Here is a 14,524-nt window from a genome sequence, read left to right on the forward strand (position 1 = left end):
CGAGCTTGGAAACATACAGGCAGCCAATGCAAGCAATAAGTGCAATGAATGAATGAATGAATGAATGAATGAATAAATAAATAAATAAATAAATAAATAAGGTAAATACAAAATAATACAGATTCAAATGAATTTATGTTAGGCTGTGGAGTTAAACTTTAAACATGAGTTGACAGATTTCTTTAGGACTAACTGTACTGCAAAAGTTGTGCAGAAGTACAGTTGCAGATAGCAACTTTATATGCATTGAATTTGTTTCTTTTTTTAAAAAAAATAGTTTTACTCCATGCAGCCACTCAACACAGCTTCTAGATAACATATCTACTGTCTCAGAATTTCATCTTGGATCTGTTCTTGACAAGTGATTTTTGGGAAGGTACTCTGCCAAACTAGCAGCATATGTGCAAAGGGATGTGATGGAACATATCTGTAATTGTATGGATAGGAAGGTGACTCCCTGGGGCGCTGTTAGAAGGCTCAATGCAGAATGCCTTTACCACCTGAGATAATGTGACAATCACCTGCAAATTTCCTGTATAAAATCAACCAAAACTAAGCAACAAGGGATTTTCACTTTTATAAGGTATTATGGACAACCAATTAGAGAACACCAATTACTTTATGCGACTCTAACACATTCTTTTAATTTCACAACATATCTTTGATGAAACTATATAAACTCTTAACATTGACCTCTCCCCCACGCTCTCACCTGCTTCTAAAAATGCAATTAACTGGTGCTCCTGACATTTATTATTTTGCTAGACAAGACCTTTCAAACTAGCTACTGTGACAAGACTGTTGTCAATTCAACAGGAAGCACAAGCTAAATATAGTTCTATATAATAAGGCCTTGATTTCAAGACAATCCTCATTTTCCAAATAATATATTTTTTCTTCTCACATTCAGTGTCTGCATCTTCTGTTTTCCATGCCGCTGAAGGTTTTTGTATTTTTGGATCTTGGAACAGCTCTGCAGAATTTGCTCAAACTTCAATAGTCAGTATTAAAGTAAATAAAGTAAAGTATTAATGTAACATGGCAGAATAGATTCTTTAATAATAACAACAATAACAATAATAATAATAACCACCTAACCAAACACTTGTATTGTTTTACTGCTGCTTGACACCTCCTGTCATGTTTCGCACTGTTACTCACTGCTGCCCAGCGGTGAGGAGTTTAGGCTATTTAATGCCCTGGCAACCCCGCTAACCTGGGCACTTTCCTTGTTTCGACTCATCTTGGAGTGGGAAAATGGCTAATTTGCAACAGCTGGCCCATAGGCTTATTTAAATAGCGCTGCTGTTGCACTCACCCTCTCAGTAGTAGGGATGGAAGATCTGTCAATTTCAGCTCTCTCCTTTCCCCATTTTTTCCCCAGTCTTAAATTCAGTCCTCCACATTTCTGCAGCAATTTGTGATTTTTTAACAAATCCCCATGAACATTCTCTGGCATGCTAGCATGAATTTCTCTTGATAAACACGTTTTTGTAGGCAGTTTTGACTAATTTACACATTTTTGCAAGCCATTGCTCATCATTTTTGCATGTTATGTTCACTCATATGTTCATTTTTGTGCACATTTCCCCCAGATACATGTATTTTTGTAAACATTGTTTGGTCGATGAACTGCATTGCAAGATTCAGATAAGTTGGGATTTCGAAGGATGGCTGTGTTTCGGTTCTCATATTGTTTTGGAAAGTGTAAATTTGACAGATTCGGCTTGAAATATGAACTGAATTGAAATTCTTCCCCAGTCCTATTCAGTAGTAATTTACTTTTTAAAACTGTCTCTCTCTTCTCCCCCATTCCCTTTTAGGTTGGTGTTGACTTTTTCCTCCCTCCCCTCTCCTCTTCCTGCCCCCCCTTCCCTGGTCTGTTTGCTGTTTGTTTTGGGAAGTATGGAGGTTATTGTAATTGGCCTTATGAACAGCTGGGCATTGGTATTTATAGCTCAGGGTGAGAGACTGAGCAATTGGGATGTTGATAAGACAAAGTTGCTCACTGCTATTCAGAGCTGATAAGACAAGGTTCTCACTGCCATTCAGAGTGACCTATTCAGAGTGACACACTGCCGGGTGTGAGGTGGTGTGGGAGTGAATACATCTTTGATTTATCTTTACTTCAATTCCAAGGCTGTATGAGTTTTTATCTAGATAATTGTATGCATTGTGCAAAGTGCTTGGTTGGAATTCTGTGTTACTGGTTTAATAGTAAAAAAAAGTTTTTAAGGTTTTATTTGATTGTTAATATTTTGTACTGTATTTGATTTTTATACTGTTTTTGGAATTTTTGTATAATTGTATACCATTTTGAGATTTATTTAATTTTGTCTTTTACTTTGGGTTTTGTTTGGTGTATTATTTTGTTTTATATTGCCTTTGAGCCCACTTTGTATATTGTTTTGGGATTCCTTTATACTCTATCTGATTTTTATACTGTATATTGTTTTGTGCATTGTACTTGATTTTTATTTTGTACATGATTTTGATGATTTTTTTTGTATGGTACTGGATCTCTACTTCGTACAATGTCATGAAATTCTGTTCTGTTCCATTTGATTTTTATTTTCTGTACATCACTTTGAGATTCTTTAAATATAAAGTGATTAAGAAATGTCCAAATGAATAAATAATAAATATAAGATTATATATTATATTCTTGTTGCCATTTTCCTTCTTCATCCCCGCCTACACCAAGAGTATCCACAGCAGTATTTCTGGGCGGGGGGGGGGAAGGTCTATGAATTGATATGACAGGTCATTGGCAATTCACTCCACCCAATATTATATTTAGAATTCCAGTGGGGGTTGCCCATATCATTTTGTTTACAGCATTATAATCTAGCAACATGACAGCATCACGATATCATTGACAAAACCATGTGACTGCCACACCTATGGCAAATGTGTTTGCAACACAAAATGGGAATACTTTCTGAAACTCATAAAACAGAAGATAATAAGTGTCAGCTCTGCACTGAGTCAGCAGTGGGGGCTGGAAGTTCCTGGGTTATTAGCAGGGAAGGAAAGTCCTTAGCCGGCAGTCTGGTCGTAAATCCGCCAGGCCAACAAGGAGGGAACCTGATAAGGGCCAGGCCTGTCCGAAGCTTATTTGCCAAGTCACAAGTCCAGAAGCGAGGTCAGTAGAGGTCCGGGATCAGTTGCCAAGGGGTCAGTCCAAGAGATGCTGCAGGGAAACTAGGAACACACAAGCCACGCCTGATGTTGCAGTCAGCAACAAGCTGCAGCCAAGGTGTGCCTTATAAAGAGCAGGTTTGACAGCAGGTGTGAGCCCTCAGCATTTGGGCCTTAAGGGGACAGGGCTGCCTCTCTTCTGCCTGACCTTCTGCTGTCTACGTTCTGCAGGTGAGGGGGGAGTATCCTGTTCACTGTCTGTGTCTGGCTGCAGGGCCTCCGCTGTATCTGGGGTGCTCTGCAGCTGAGGGGGAGAAGGAGCTGGATTCTCAGGAGTCTCCTCCTTGTCTCCTTCTGGGTCTGCTGCTCCTGGGTCTGCTGCTGTTACTCCCGAGTCGTCCTCATCGGAGGAGTCCTCTGATGGGGCCATGACAATAAGAATGCCAAAAAAGGAAGCACCTACACCTAACCTCAGCTATTCCCAATAATTCAAATAATAAGCAGTAAGGGTCATATATTTTGTATTATATGTGTAATTGTTTTTTAAGAGAAAGTATTTCATCTGGGACTGTGATCATTGTTATTACTTTACGGATATCTTCCTGCCAGTGGATGTTAAGTCAGTGTACAGGGAGAAGGGGAATTACTTAATATATCCTTAAGGATTATTTCGGCAAGTATGGTGGGGTTCCATAATAATCATTGTAAATCATTCCCATCCCTTCCTTTCTTATATTGAGTTTGAAGAGAGAGCTACAGTGGAAGGCTGGGAGAACAATAAAAGTATTGTGAGAAGGACAATCTAATAGTAAAATATTCTAGCAATCAAGAAAGATAAAGAAATGAAGGTGAAAGATCTCAATATGGTTTCATCGTCTATTGAAGGCTGCTTTGCATCTTGTTTATAATTCCCTTGGAGTTAACTGTACATTGCCAACAGAAGTCTGCAGAGCAAGTATGTTTAAAGGAAATGCTATTATGACCCCAAGCGGGCAACCAGACTTTGTACGAATGAGCATTTTTCTAATATAAAACACACAGGTTTGGTGCCTTGTTTAGCTGTTGCTTTCCTTAAAAGCTATATATTTGCTTCCTAGCCCATTTTAAAAATGGGCTCTTCTCTACCTGTTTAAATTACACCCAATCTTTTTCAGCTCATTGGGGCTGAGTTTAATGACTTCAGCTTATTTTGAAGCAAATGATCAGGTTTAGAGCAACAGTTCTATTTTCTCTGTTAGGCCAACATCTGTAAGGCCAATCTCACTTATCTAAAAGTGCATTTAGATGAGTGACCGCAGAGTGATTAAAAGAATCTCTCTCAGCCTGTTGTATCTGTGGAGATCACTCACCCCATGATGATATCCAAGTGACTGTTTCATCATAAGCCAACAATGCAGGATGTTGGCATGAGTTAATGGAAAGTACATGGTCCAGAGGGCTGCATGAAACAGACCGTAATTGTGTTACTGAGCCAAGTAGGTACTTGGTTGGTGGGACAAAACCCATCAAGTATTCCATGTTCTCCATAGATTAAAATAGTGTCTATGTAGCAATGGTGAGACCAACACAATCAAGACACAAATATTCTACATGCAAAACATGGGGGGGAAAAGTGTATGCATGCTGATGGCTCCAGATGGCAAAAACAACAAGATACTTCACATGACACATCAATTGCATATTGTACACATATAGGAACTATGTCGCATTTAGAAGTCATTAAAGAAGTTGTATTGCTCACCCTGATACAAGGTGAGCTGTACTCTTAGAGAAGAATTTGCTCCCATTCTCTCTTTGCACATACATTAGTCCCATACCCCCCTTCCTTGCCTTCTTGCCCTCCCTGATGCTATTATATTGTTATACATCATTCTAAGCCCCAGCAGCCCCTCAGAAACATTGTTTTCCCAAAGTTTATTGAGATTTCCCAGAGACTACTTGGGCTTTTTTCATGACACACCGACAGTGCACCAGAAAAGGGAGGGAGAGAAAGATTGGATGTCTGCTCTTTACCCTGACAGAATCCCCCCCCCACTGTTTCCCCAGTCAAGGAAGTCAAATTAAAAGGTAAAGGGGTTGGGAATCAGCAGCTGTGTGGATGGAACGGGGGGGGGGTTAAGAGCTGCATGGGTTACCCAGGAATTCTTTTTGGCACAGATTTTCAACCAACCTGGAGAAGAATTCAGGGGCCTTGTGATGTTCACCTCTCATATAGGAAGCTGCCTTATACCAAGTCAGACCATTGGTCCAATACAGACAGTCCTGTCAACAGCAGAGGTAGCCAACATGGCACCCTCCAGATGGTGTTGGACTATAAACCGTTAGCCCCAGCCACCATGGCCAATAATAGTGGGAACTGCACTCCAACAAGATCTGAATGCCAACATGCTGCATACCACAATCAGCTTCTCAAGGTCTCAGGAATGGGTTTTTCTCTACTATTCCTGGAGATGCTGGAGATTGAACCTGGGACCTTTTGCATGTAAAGCATATGCTCCACTACGAACCTCCGTGAATTAACCTTCTTTAAGGTCCGTGTCAGTGCATCACAAAGCATACATCTTTCCCTGAGCCTGGCAAGCTTTGCCAACCACATTATTGCTCCAATGCTTTCAGGCAGGCTGGAGTTGCCACCCTGGGCTTCTGCTGGGAGGAAGGGCGAGATATAAATAAATAAATAAATAAATAGGAAGGTGGAGAGCAGAAGACATTATTTCCTAGCTCTCTCCTTGATACCATGCCACTCATAACGAAGAAAGAAAGGAGAAGTCTGTCAGGTAACTAGCTAATCATATTGCAGATAACTCTTAAGTCAATTAACCGATTGTGTCCTCTTCACATCTGGGTATGGGGCCAAAGGATTTACCTGCTTAATTTCTGCATGTCAGGCTGCTCTTAAAAGCTTAGAAATAGATACAGAAAAAAGATATCATCCTTTGCAAACCAAGCGACCTCCAGATATTTTGGACGATAATTCCCAGACAACATGGTCGATTACAATGGGAGTTGTCGCAAGCAGAAATATTTGCACTGACAGAGTGATCACATTAGTGCTATATAAAATTGAAATAATGACATCTTCATTCATTTATTTGTAATTTTTAACTTGTATTTTTTGCCTCTCTTAACTTGGCATCCTGGGCAACTGCATTCTTTGCCTATATGAATGGGCCACCTCTGGTTGTTGTCGCTTGGTGGTTGTTTTTAGTAAGCTGGCCTATTGCTCCATTTTGCCCGCAAAATGTTTTACTGCAATGAATCTCAAAAGTCTGGAATCAAACTGCATTTCCCAATGGCCCCCACCTTTTCACTGTGTCCTGGATTAAAGTTCCTCTTGCTCTGGGGCTCCAAAGCAAGGATCAAGTCTGAGACAGGGTTGTAGCCTTGGAGCATGGCTGTGCTGATAGAGCACCAGTAGAATGGAAAATCATTAGCAGGTTCTCTCTGAAACTCTTCTGTACAACCTGTGCTGGGCAAATCACAGCAGAAGAGGCTCAATACCCTGTATAATGGCACTTCTGAACTTGCATCCACAATTTATGGTACTTAAATGAGTGATGCCATGAACATCACTGATGTGGAATGTGGAGAACTGAAAAATGAGCAACAGAAAGAAACAGATTTGCCCATCCTTGTATCACAGCTGCCTTGGGGATACAGTAGCTGTCACAAGGACAACAAAATGAGTAGCAGTAAAATGGGGCAAATTTGGAATCCTCTGCACACATATCACCCTCTTTTTTAGCTGAACATTCTGTTGAGGGAACTTGTAGCTCAGCTCTAATGTCACATGGTTTGGAAACAGGATTTGGTAGCACTCAGCATGCCAATGCAAGAAGCAAACTATCAATATTCTTTCACAGGTTTTCTTTAAGGGCCTCTCCAGACATCCTTTTTTAAATTGTCCATTCATAACGGTTTGTGTTCACAATGGTTTCATGGATTATTTAAATACTTTTTGTGCCTGCAAAAGTTTATGGACAGACATATGCTTCATTTCCAGTCAGGGTACGTCCTCTAACATCTTGCTAAAATCTGGTAACCCAAATGTTCCAGGTTTTCTTGTCCAACTTTTGATGTGCTCCATATGGCAAGAATGGGGTAGCCCTGGAGAAGCATTGCAGAAAAACTAACAAAGCACAGTGACTAGTGGATGGCTCAGTATAAATCCACCACTAATGCATCCGTGTATCAATGACATGTTGCGGAATACACTTATAAAAAATACTAGTCTGGAGTGGCCCTAAGTTAATCTGACTAAAGGTACTGAGCACCTTTTAGCTTCCCAGTACTGCTAACTTCCTATTATTGCTAGTGGCAACAAAAGTTCAAATTGGGGAGGGCAATAGCTCAGTGGTAGAGCCGCTGCATTGCAAGCAGATGATCCTAGGTTCAATCTCTGGCATCTCCACTTAGGGAAAGAAGAGACTCCTGCCTGAAACCCTGGAAAGCAGCTGCCAATCAGCATAGACAATACTGAGCCAGATGGATCAATGGGTCAGACTCAAGATAAGTCTTCTGGCTAAACTTGTTAGAGTCACTCAGACCCACTGGTGTATTTTTCTCCATTACATTTAATGTGGAACTTCAGTCTAGAGAGTTTCATGGATCAGTTTACAGGTTATACAAGATTCTGCATCTCTACACAGCATAACTAGGCATGACTACTCGAACCTAAGATGTTAACACAGCAATTAGACACACACCCCTAAACCCTACAGTAGATTCAGGGTGGGCTCATTCTACGTACGTGGAGAAGGTGTCAGAATGTATGTGCAAGAAACTGCTCCTCCTAGTTGGAAAAGTGCACATTCAGGGCAATGGCGGAGGCAGCACCTCATCAAGATCCTCCTCCTCTAGAGGAGATGTACATGGTGATTCCGGTGGCTTAGGGGAAGATGGGGGTGGAGGGGAGGAGAAGGGGCTGACTCCTGGTCAGCCAGTGTTATCTCTCTGTTGTAGCTGGAGCTAAGGGAGAGGAGCTGTCCCTGTCAAAGGTGCTGAACCCTTCCGCTTCAGCACCTCCCTTTTGCAAGCCACTGGGCCCCACTCCTAGGTCCCATTCTAGCTCTTTTTCTTCCTGATCACTCCAGGAATGCTCCATGGGGCTCATGACATCAAGCTAGGTTCCTGAGTTTCTAAATTCATGCTGAGATATGAAGATTCATAGGCAGCCTGGACAAGTCACTATCTCTCAGTCTAGCCTACTTCACAAGGTTGCTGTGAAGGTAGAATGGGATCGTTTTTTATTTTATTTTTTGTTTTAAATATTATATCCTGCTTTTCTCCTTCACTAAGGAGATGCTCAAAGCAGCTTGCAAATAAAAAGTAAGCATAAAAACAACAATAATTCAAATGCTGGAACACTAACCAACTAAAAACAGCAGTAACAAGCCAAAAACACAAACAGCATCACCATCAATCAAATCATTAAGCAGCCACAGACTCAAAAGCTTGTTTGAAAAGGACAGCTTTCAATTGCCAGCAGGAAGATACATAATAATATTTACATTGCCCTGAGCTCCTTGGACAAAACACAAAACACATCATGTGATAAATTAATAGATGTGACTGTCAATGGGGACTGGGGTGGGGGTTATAATTCTCCCATCAGACTTCATATTCAGCCTTGAACATCAGTTGAAGAAGACACATGTTGTTTATGTACATTCCTCACCCCAAACAAAATGGACAGGTCTCCACATTTTTGGGTGTGCATGTTGAAAACTACATTTCCCTTCTAAAGTCCTCGAAGCCACTATGAACATTTTCAAATAAAACCACTTCTATTGTTGTTCTTAAATAATGGGCAGCTCTAAGAATAGACCTCGAAAGAAAAACAAAACAATTATCACATCTGCAAGCACTTCTCTAAGACTGGCATGATGACACATCCATCTGCTCAGCTATTAAGGAATTTCATTGTTGGACTGTAACTTATGGGGGGGAGATGTGCAGGCTGTTTTTCAATTCTTGATGTACAAAAAAGAAAAAGAAAAGAAAAATGTCATGTAACGCTGGCAAAAAAACAGAGTTCCCAGTCTTGTTCCCATGTTTCATGTTCAATGTCCTGTGGCAGTTCCTTGTAAAAGCAGCAATTAGTGTTTCTGCTAATTACTGTGCTTGCATTTTGTAGAAAAGCTAGCACCCACTTACAGGCCTTCAAGGGAACAGTGTTGATTTACAGTTTGGTTATTCATTTGCAACTTCCACTGCATTAAAGGCATCTTGGCAGACTATCCATTCACAGACTAGTTCCTTTCTTTCTGTCATTTCTTAACAATAGCTTTCTCACTATCTTGATTCTTGGCTTGGTGTGTACACACACACACACCATCTTTCCAATATGATTGCAAATGCTTTCTTGGGATTTGTTTCACACTCAATGAGGACAGCCTAGGTAACACTCGCCATTGCATTGTGATACACAAGGCAATAAACCACAGAGCCAATTGATTTAATGCCAAAGTGAAGTTGTTTATAGAGCTTGTAAGTCAATGAAACAGAGGGTGCTTCCTATTACTAAACATGATTTTTAAAGTGCTTGCTATTTAGACTTTCTTCTGAACACAAGAGCCAGACCAAGGAATTGGAGAAGCTTCTTGAGTATGTGCAAAAATGCTCTCCAGGAGTACAAGCATTTTCACTGAAACCAATGGGAGGAAGCCCTGCAAAGCGAGAAGATGATAATATAATTTCCTACTGGCTACTTGTTTAAATCCAAAGGATGTTAACATCTCCTAGTCGACCTTTCTGCCCTATGGCACCTTTTTACATCTTCTAGCTGATAGGACTATATCACCCAGATACCTCAAGTATTTGCACTGGTTCCTGGAGCATTTCCAAGCACAATTCAAAATGCTGGTGCTTTACTTTAAAGCCATGCATTGCTTGGGACTGGAGTACCTAAAGGAATGCCTGCCTCCACATCAGCCCTCCTCTAGATGCTTCTACTGACAGAAGTGAGGTAGGTGGCAATGGAGGAAGGGAGCTGTAATGCTTTGTTTCATAAAAAAACAAAAAGGAAGGGAAGGGAAAGCATGGTTGGCTGGAACCCTGCATAGAAATATTCCTCTTAGCAGATGACGATACACTGCAACATTTTGTTGCAAGCCCCACTCCAGGTTATCCTTCCAAAAACACTTTCACACTTCTCTTTCTACAAATACGTATGCAGAATATATTCCACAAATATATAAGTATAAATATAAATATATCTACAAATATTTATGGTGAAAATTAGACACATCTTCCAATTACCAAAGTAGAACAATCGGTCATCTGTTCTGGTATGACTAGAAGTTTGCACTCACCCCCCTTGTTCTTCTTCATTGGTAATTTAGGTTACACCCACACCATACATTTAAACATTCTAGTCACGGAGAATCCTGGGAGCTATAGTATGTTAAGGGTGCTGGGAATTGTTGGCTTGTGAGGTCTGTACAGTTCCCAGGATTCCTTGAGGGGAAGCCATGAGTAGAAAAGTGATTTAAATGCATGGGGTGGATATGACCTTAGTCTACACAGAATAAGTGCTTATGATTTAGGCCATTGCCAGATTCATAAAAAAAAAAGTTCTGCTTCTGCAAAGCAAACAATTTTAAGCAGTGACTATTCCCCACATTTCTCTAGAATGCAGTATAGGGAGCTGAATGGTACCGTTTTTACCTGTACTATCTGGTCCCAAGATCTCAACAGAGACTCTTGTCATAGTTAGCGGAGAATCTAATATTTGCTATCCAATCACGACAATGCTAGAGACAGAAATTCCAAGAAGCTTTGACCTCTGGGGAGCCCTAGTCAGTGAGCTGCTGACCAACAAGCTGCAGTAATGTAGAATAAATCACACAGACTTGGCTTTCCCAATGTTGGCTGTTTTAGATAGAGATACTGAAGTAATGAGGCATGATGTTGTTAAATGGATGACTCAACATGGGTTTGAGTAAATACAGCATGAGTTCCCATCTCCCACCACCCCTGCCAAATGAAGACATGGCTTTAGTTTTACTTAGAAACATCTTTGGAATCATGAATGGCAAAACCAGGTGGAGTGAGACAGAGTCTGATTTTCTTTTGCTTCACTTTCCATTTGAGATTAAGACTCCACACAAAGGCCTAGTATAGTCAATAAATGGTTTTCTACTGCAGATTCAATCTGAAGAAGAAATGAAGTGGCAGTCTTCCCTTTCAGCATTTTGTTGATGGAATCAAAAAATTTGGACAAATGTAGAACATTCTGTGCGACCATACAGGAAGGCAAAGGCATCACTTTATAGGTGCTTAAGAGAACAGAACCTCTTGCCACTGAGGGCTGATTTCAGTAAACAGGGTCAAGGTGTTGTCTGTAGTACCTGAAGGGCATCATCCTGAACCAATAGGATGCAATGAGTGTTTTTCTTTTCAGCACCAAAATCAATATCCAGAATAAAGGATGCCATCCTCCTTGCAAGTGATATATTATCTAGGGGAACAAGGGTGAGCCCATGGAGCTGAGGACATCTATAACATGGGTCTGAGTGACAGTATGAAAAGGAGGTCAAATGAAGTCTGAACAGATATGGATTGTCAGTATATGAACTGTCATTAAGTGCCATTTCCTAGAATGTGGCTTTTTCCTCCTGTCAATGTCATTTTATAGCCATCATGGGGGAATTGCTTCACAATGAGGTAGGGTTTTCTTCTAAATCTGAGCTGAAGGACCATTTTAAATGGTAGACATATCTGCCTTTAGAACTACAGCCTGGAGTAAAGCACCTTCTTACTTGCAAACATCTTGATCTAAACCTGAATTGTAAACTGAACACAAGATGTCTGGAGATCAGCCTTAGAATCATCGAATTATCCTTTGAGTGTCATTTGTTTTGTTTTTTTCTAATGGGCCTTTCTATTTGATTTAGGCATCTGGAATAATCTAAATATAGCCAATATTTGGGAATGAATTAAACTTCTTTTTTTACTGCTCTTAATGGTAAACCTACCTTCCTTGAAATTCATTCATGTTTTGCTCATGCAGAATTCACTTTAGGAAAAAACAGGGGCAACTTAGGGATATCATAAACCACATTTACTTGTAAAATGCTGGGGATCATAAACCAGAGACATTGGTGGCAGATAGGAACAATGGAGAAATTTGATTTAGTTTGCATTTAAAGGTGAACCTCCCTAAATTGTACCTTCCAAAAAAACATCGAACCAAAACACAACCATCATTTGAAATTCACACTTCTTCAATTTTTAATGCAGTTCTCCAGTCAAGTAGTGTGTACAAAAATGCATATACTAGGGTAAAGTATGCAAAAAATGCTTGTATCAGTAAAAATAACATGTGTTATTATCAGGGAAATTTGCTTTGCAAAAATGTGTATATAGGCAAAATTGTATACAGACATGTATATTAAGAGAAATTCCCATTAAAATGCTGGTGAATTCTCATGAGGACTTTAAAAAAAAATCACAGGCTGATGTGGAAAAGTGGAGAACTGAACTTGATTGGAAAAACAAGAAACTGAAACTGGCAGATTTGCCCATCCCTAGTGGCAGAACCCAAACACCTTATTCATGCTCTACTAATGCAGCTTTTAGACAGAGAGGTGATCTGAAGAACCAGTAAGGACCATCATTGAGTACAGCACAAACAGCCTGTGGAAGACTTCTTTGAACCTACCAACGCTTTACAACATCTGGCTTACTAGCTGATTATCAGTTTTGCATTCTGAAAGCCCCTGTTCTGTGCAGAAAGTAAGAGCCTCTAAAACAGGGGTAGCCAACATGTTGTTGGACAACTCCATCAGCCCCAGCCAGCATGACCAAGGATTAAAGGATAATGGGAGTTATAAATCCAATAACATCTGGGGTTCACCATGTGGTCTGTCCCTGTTCTAAAATAACTTTGATTTTTTTTGCTGGCATAATGTTGTGGAAACTCTACGAGTATTCTATCTACACCCACAGCCACTCCAACTGGTGGCATCTACAGCCATAGCCACTCCAACTGGATCCTGGATCACAAACCAAATTGGGCTGAATGGTTATTGGGCTGGCATGGGTTGAGGCAGCCCCAGATTCCCCCAGGTCAGGTCAGGCCCACCCGGAGCAATCCAGGGTGTCAAAGGGAGGGTTAGGCAATAAGGAGAGGGGGAAGAAGGAAACACAGGCCCCCTGGCTGAGTGTCTCCCCACATGACCACATATTTAATCAGGGTTTTAAAACCCTTTTCTGAATTAACTGAGTTCTGAGTTGTGAATGATTGTATCTTTATGCTATATGGTGTAATATTTGTACCTGAGAGCCGGTAAAGAAAAGCCAGGACTTTGGTATTGCTTTATTCAATATGTAAGCAACCAGGACAACCCACTGAATCTGCCATCCACACATGGTCACTTATAGCTTGACATTTTAAGATGGCTTATGAAATGAAAACAAAATTTGATATACCTGAAATTGTATAGGGTTAATGGGTTCTTGTTATTGTTTTTCAAGTACTTTAGAATTATAGAAAGTGCACTGTATGCTTGGTTGTTATTGTTGTTCAAAAAATCATAATTTCTTTTTTTTAAAACCAGTCAGGACTGATACCACATGAGTGTATGATAGAGAGAACTGTTTAGCATCCCTCTAGGGTCAGAAGTAGATATTATAGAAGATACAAAGCCTGGTGCCACTAAAACAGGAATGAGGAACCTGTAGCTCTCCAAATATTCTTGGACCCCAGCTCCCATCAGCCCCAAACAGCCTGCTTGATGTTGAGGAATTATAGGAGTCCAGCAACTTCTGGAGGGCCACAGCTTCCCCATCCAGGCACTAAAAGAAGGAGCCATGCCTCCTCCCCCTCTCTCCTCATTAAAGACTGGTAGACATGGCTCTCACCTGATATAAAAGACATCTTGGCTGATTTGTAGTATGGGTGTACCATACATCCTATGCATATCTATTGAGAAGTAAGACCCACTGTTTAATTTATTGGCACATACTCCTGGGTATGTATGTATAGGATTGTAGCCTTAGCCAATTAATTTGTACTTGCATATGTTCAAAACCAATTGTTAGGAAGTGGAGGGGACAAACTAGTTTCTTTTCGTTTTAGATCATGTCCATATGCATTGCAACACACGTAATCTCAAAAGAGACATTCCCTCTTCTCTCACATGAAGACAGTTCCTGTCACCTGAGGTTCTTAAAACATACTTTTAAAAAAATTAAAAATCTGGTGCCCAATTAATTAGGCTGCCTTTTTAACTTTTAACAAATTCATCTAATCAGTTGGTTAGATTGCCTTCAATTCATCTAACCAATTGGTTAATTACATGTCTCAGCGTTGATTGTCAAACAAAATACATGATGTGATATCATCACATTGCCTGTTCCCCCCGTCACATTCCATTTA

This window comes from Rhineura floridana, chromosome 3, assembly GCF_030035675.1.
Source record: "Rhineura floridana isolate rRhiFlo1 chromosome 3, rRhiFlo1.hap2, whole genome shotgun sequence".
NCBI classification, from domain to species: domain Eukaryota; kingdom Metazoa; phylum Chordata; class Lepidosauria; order Squamata; family Rhineuridae; genus Rhineura; species Rhineura floridana.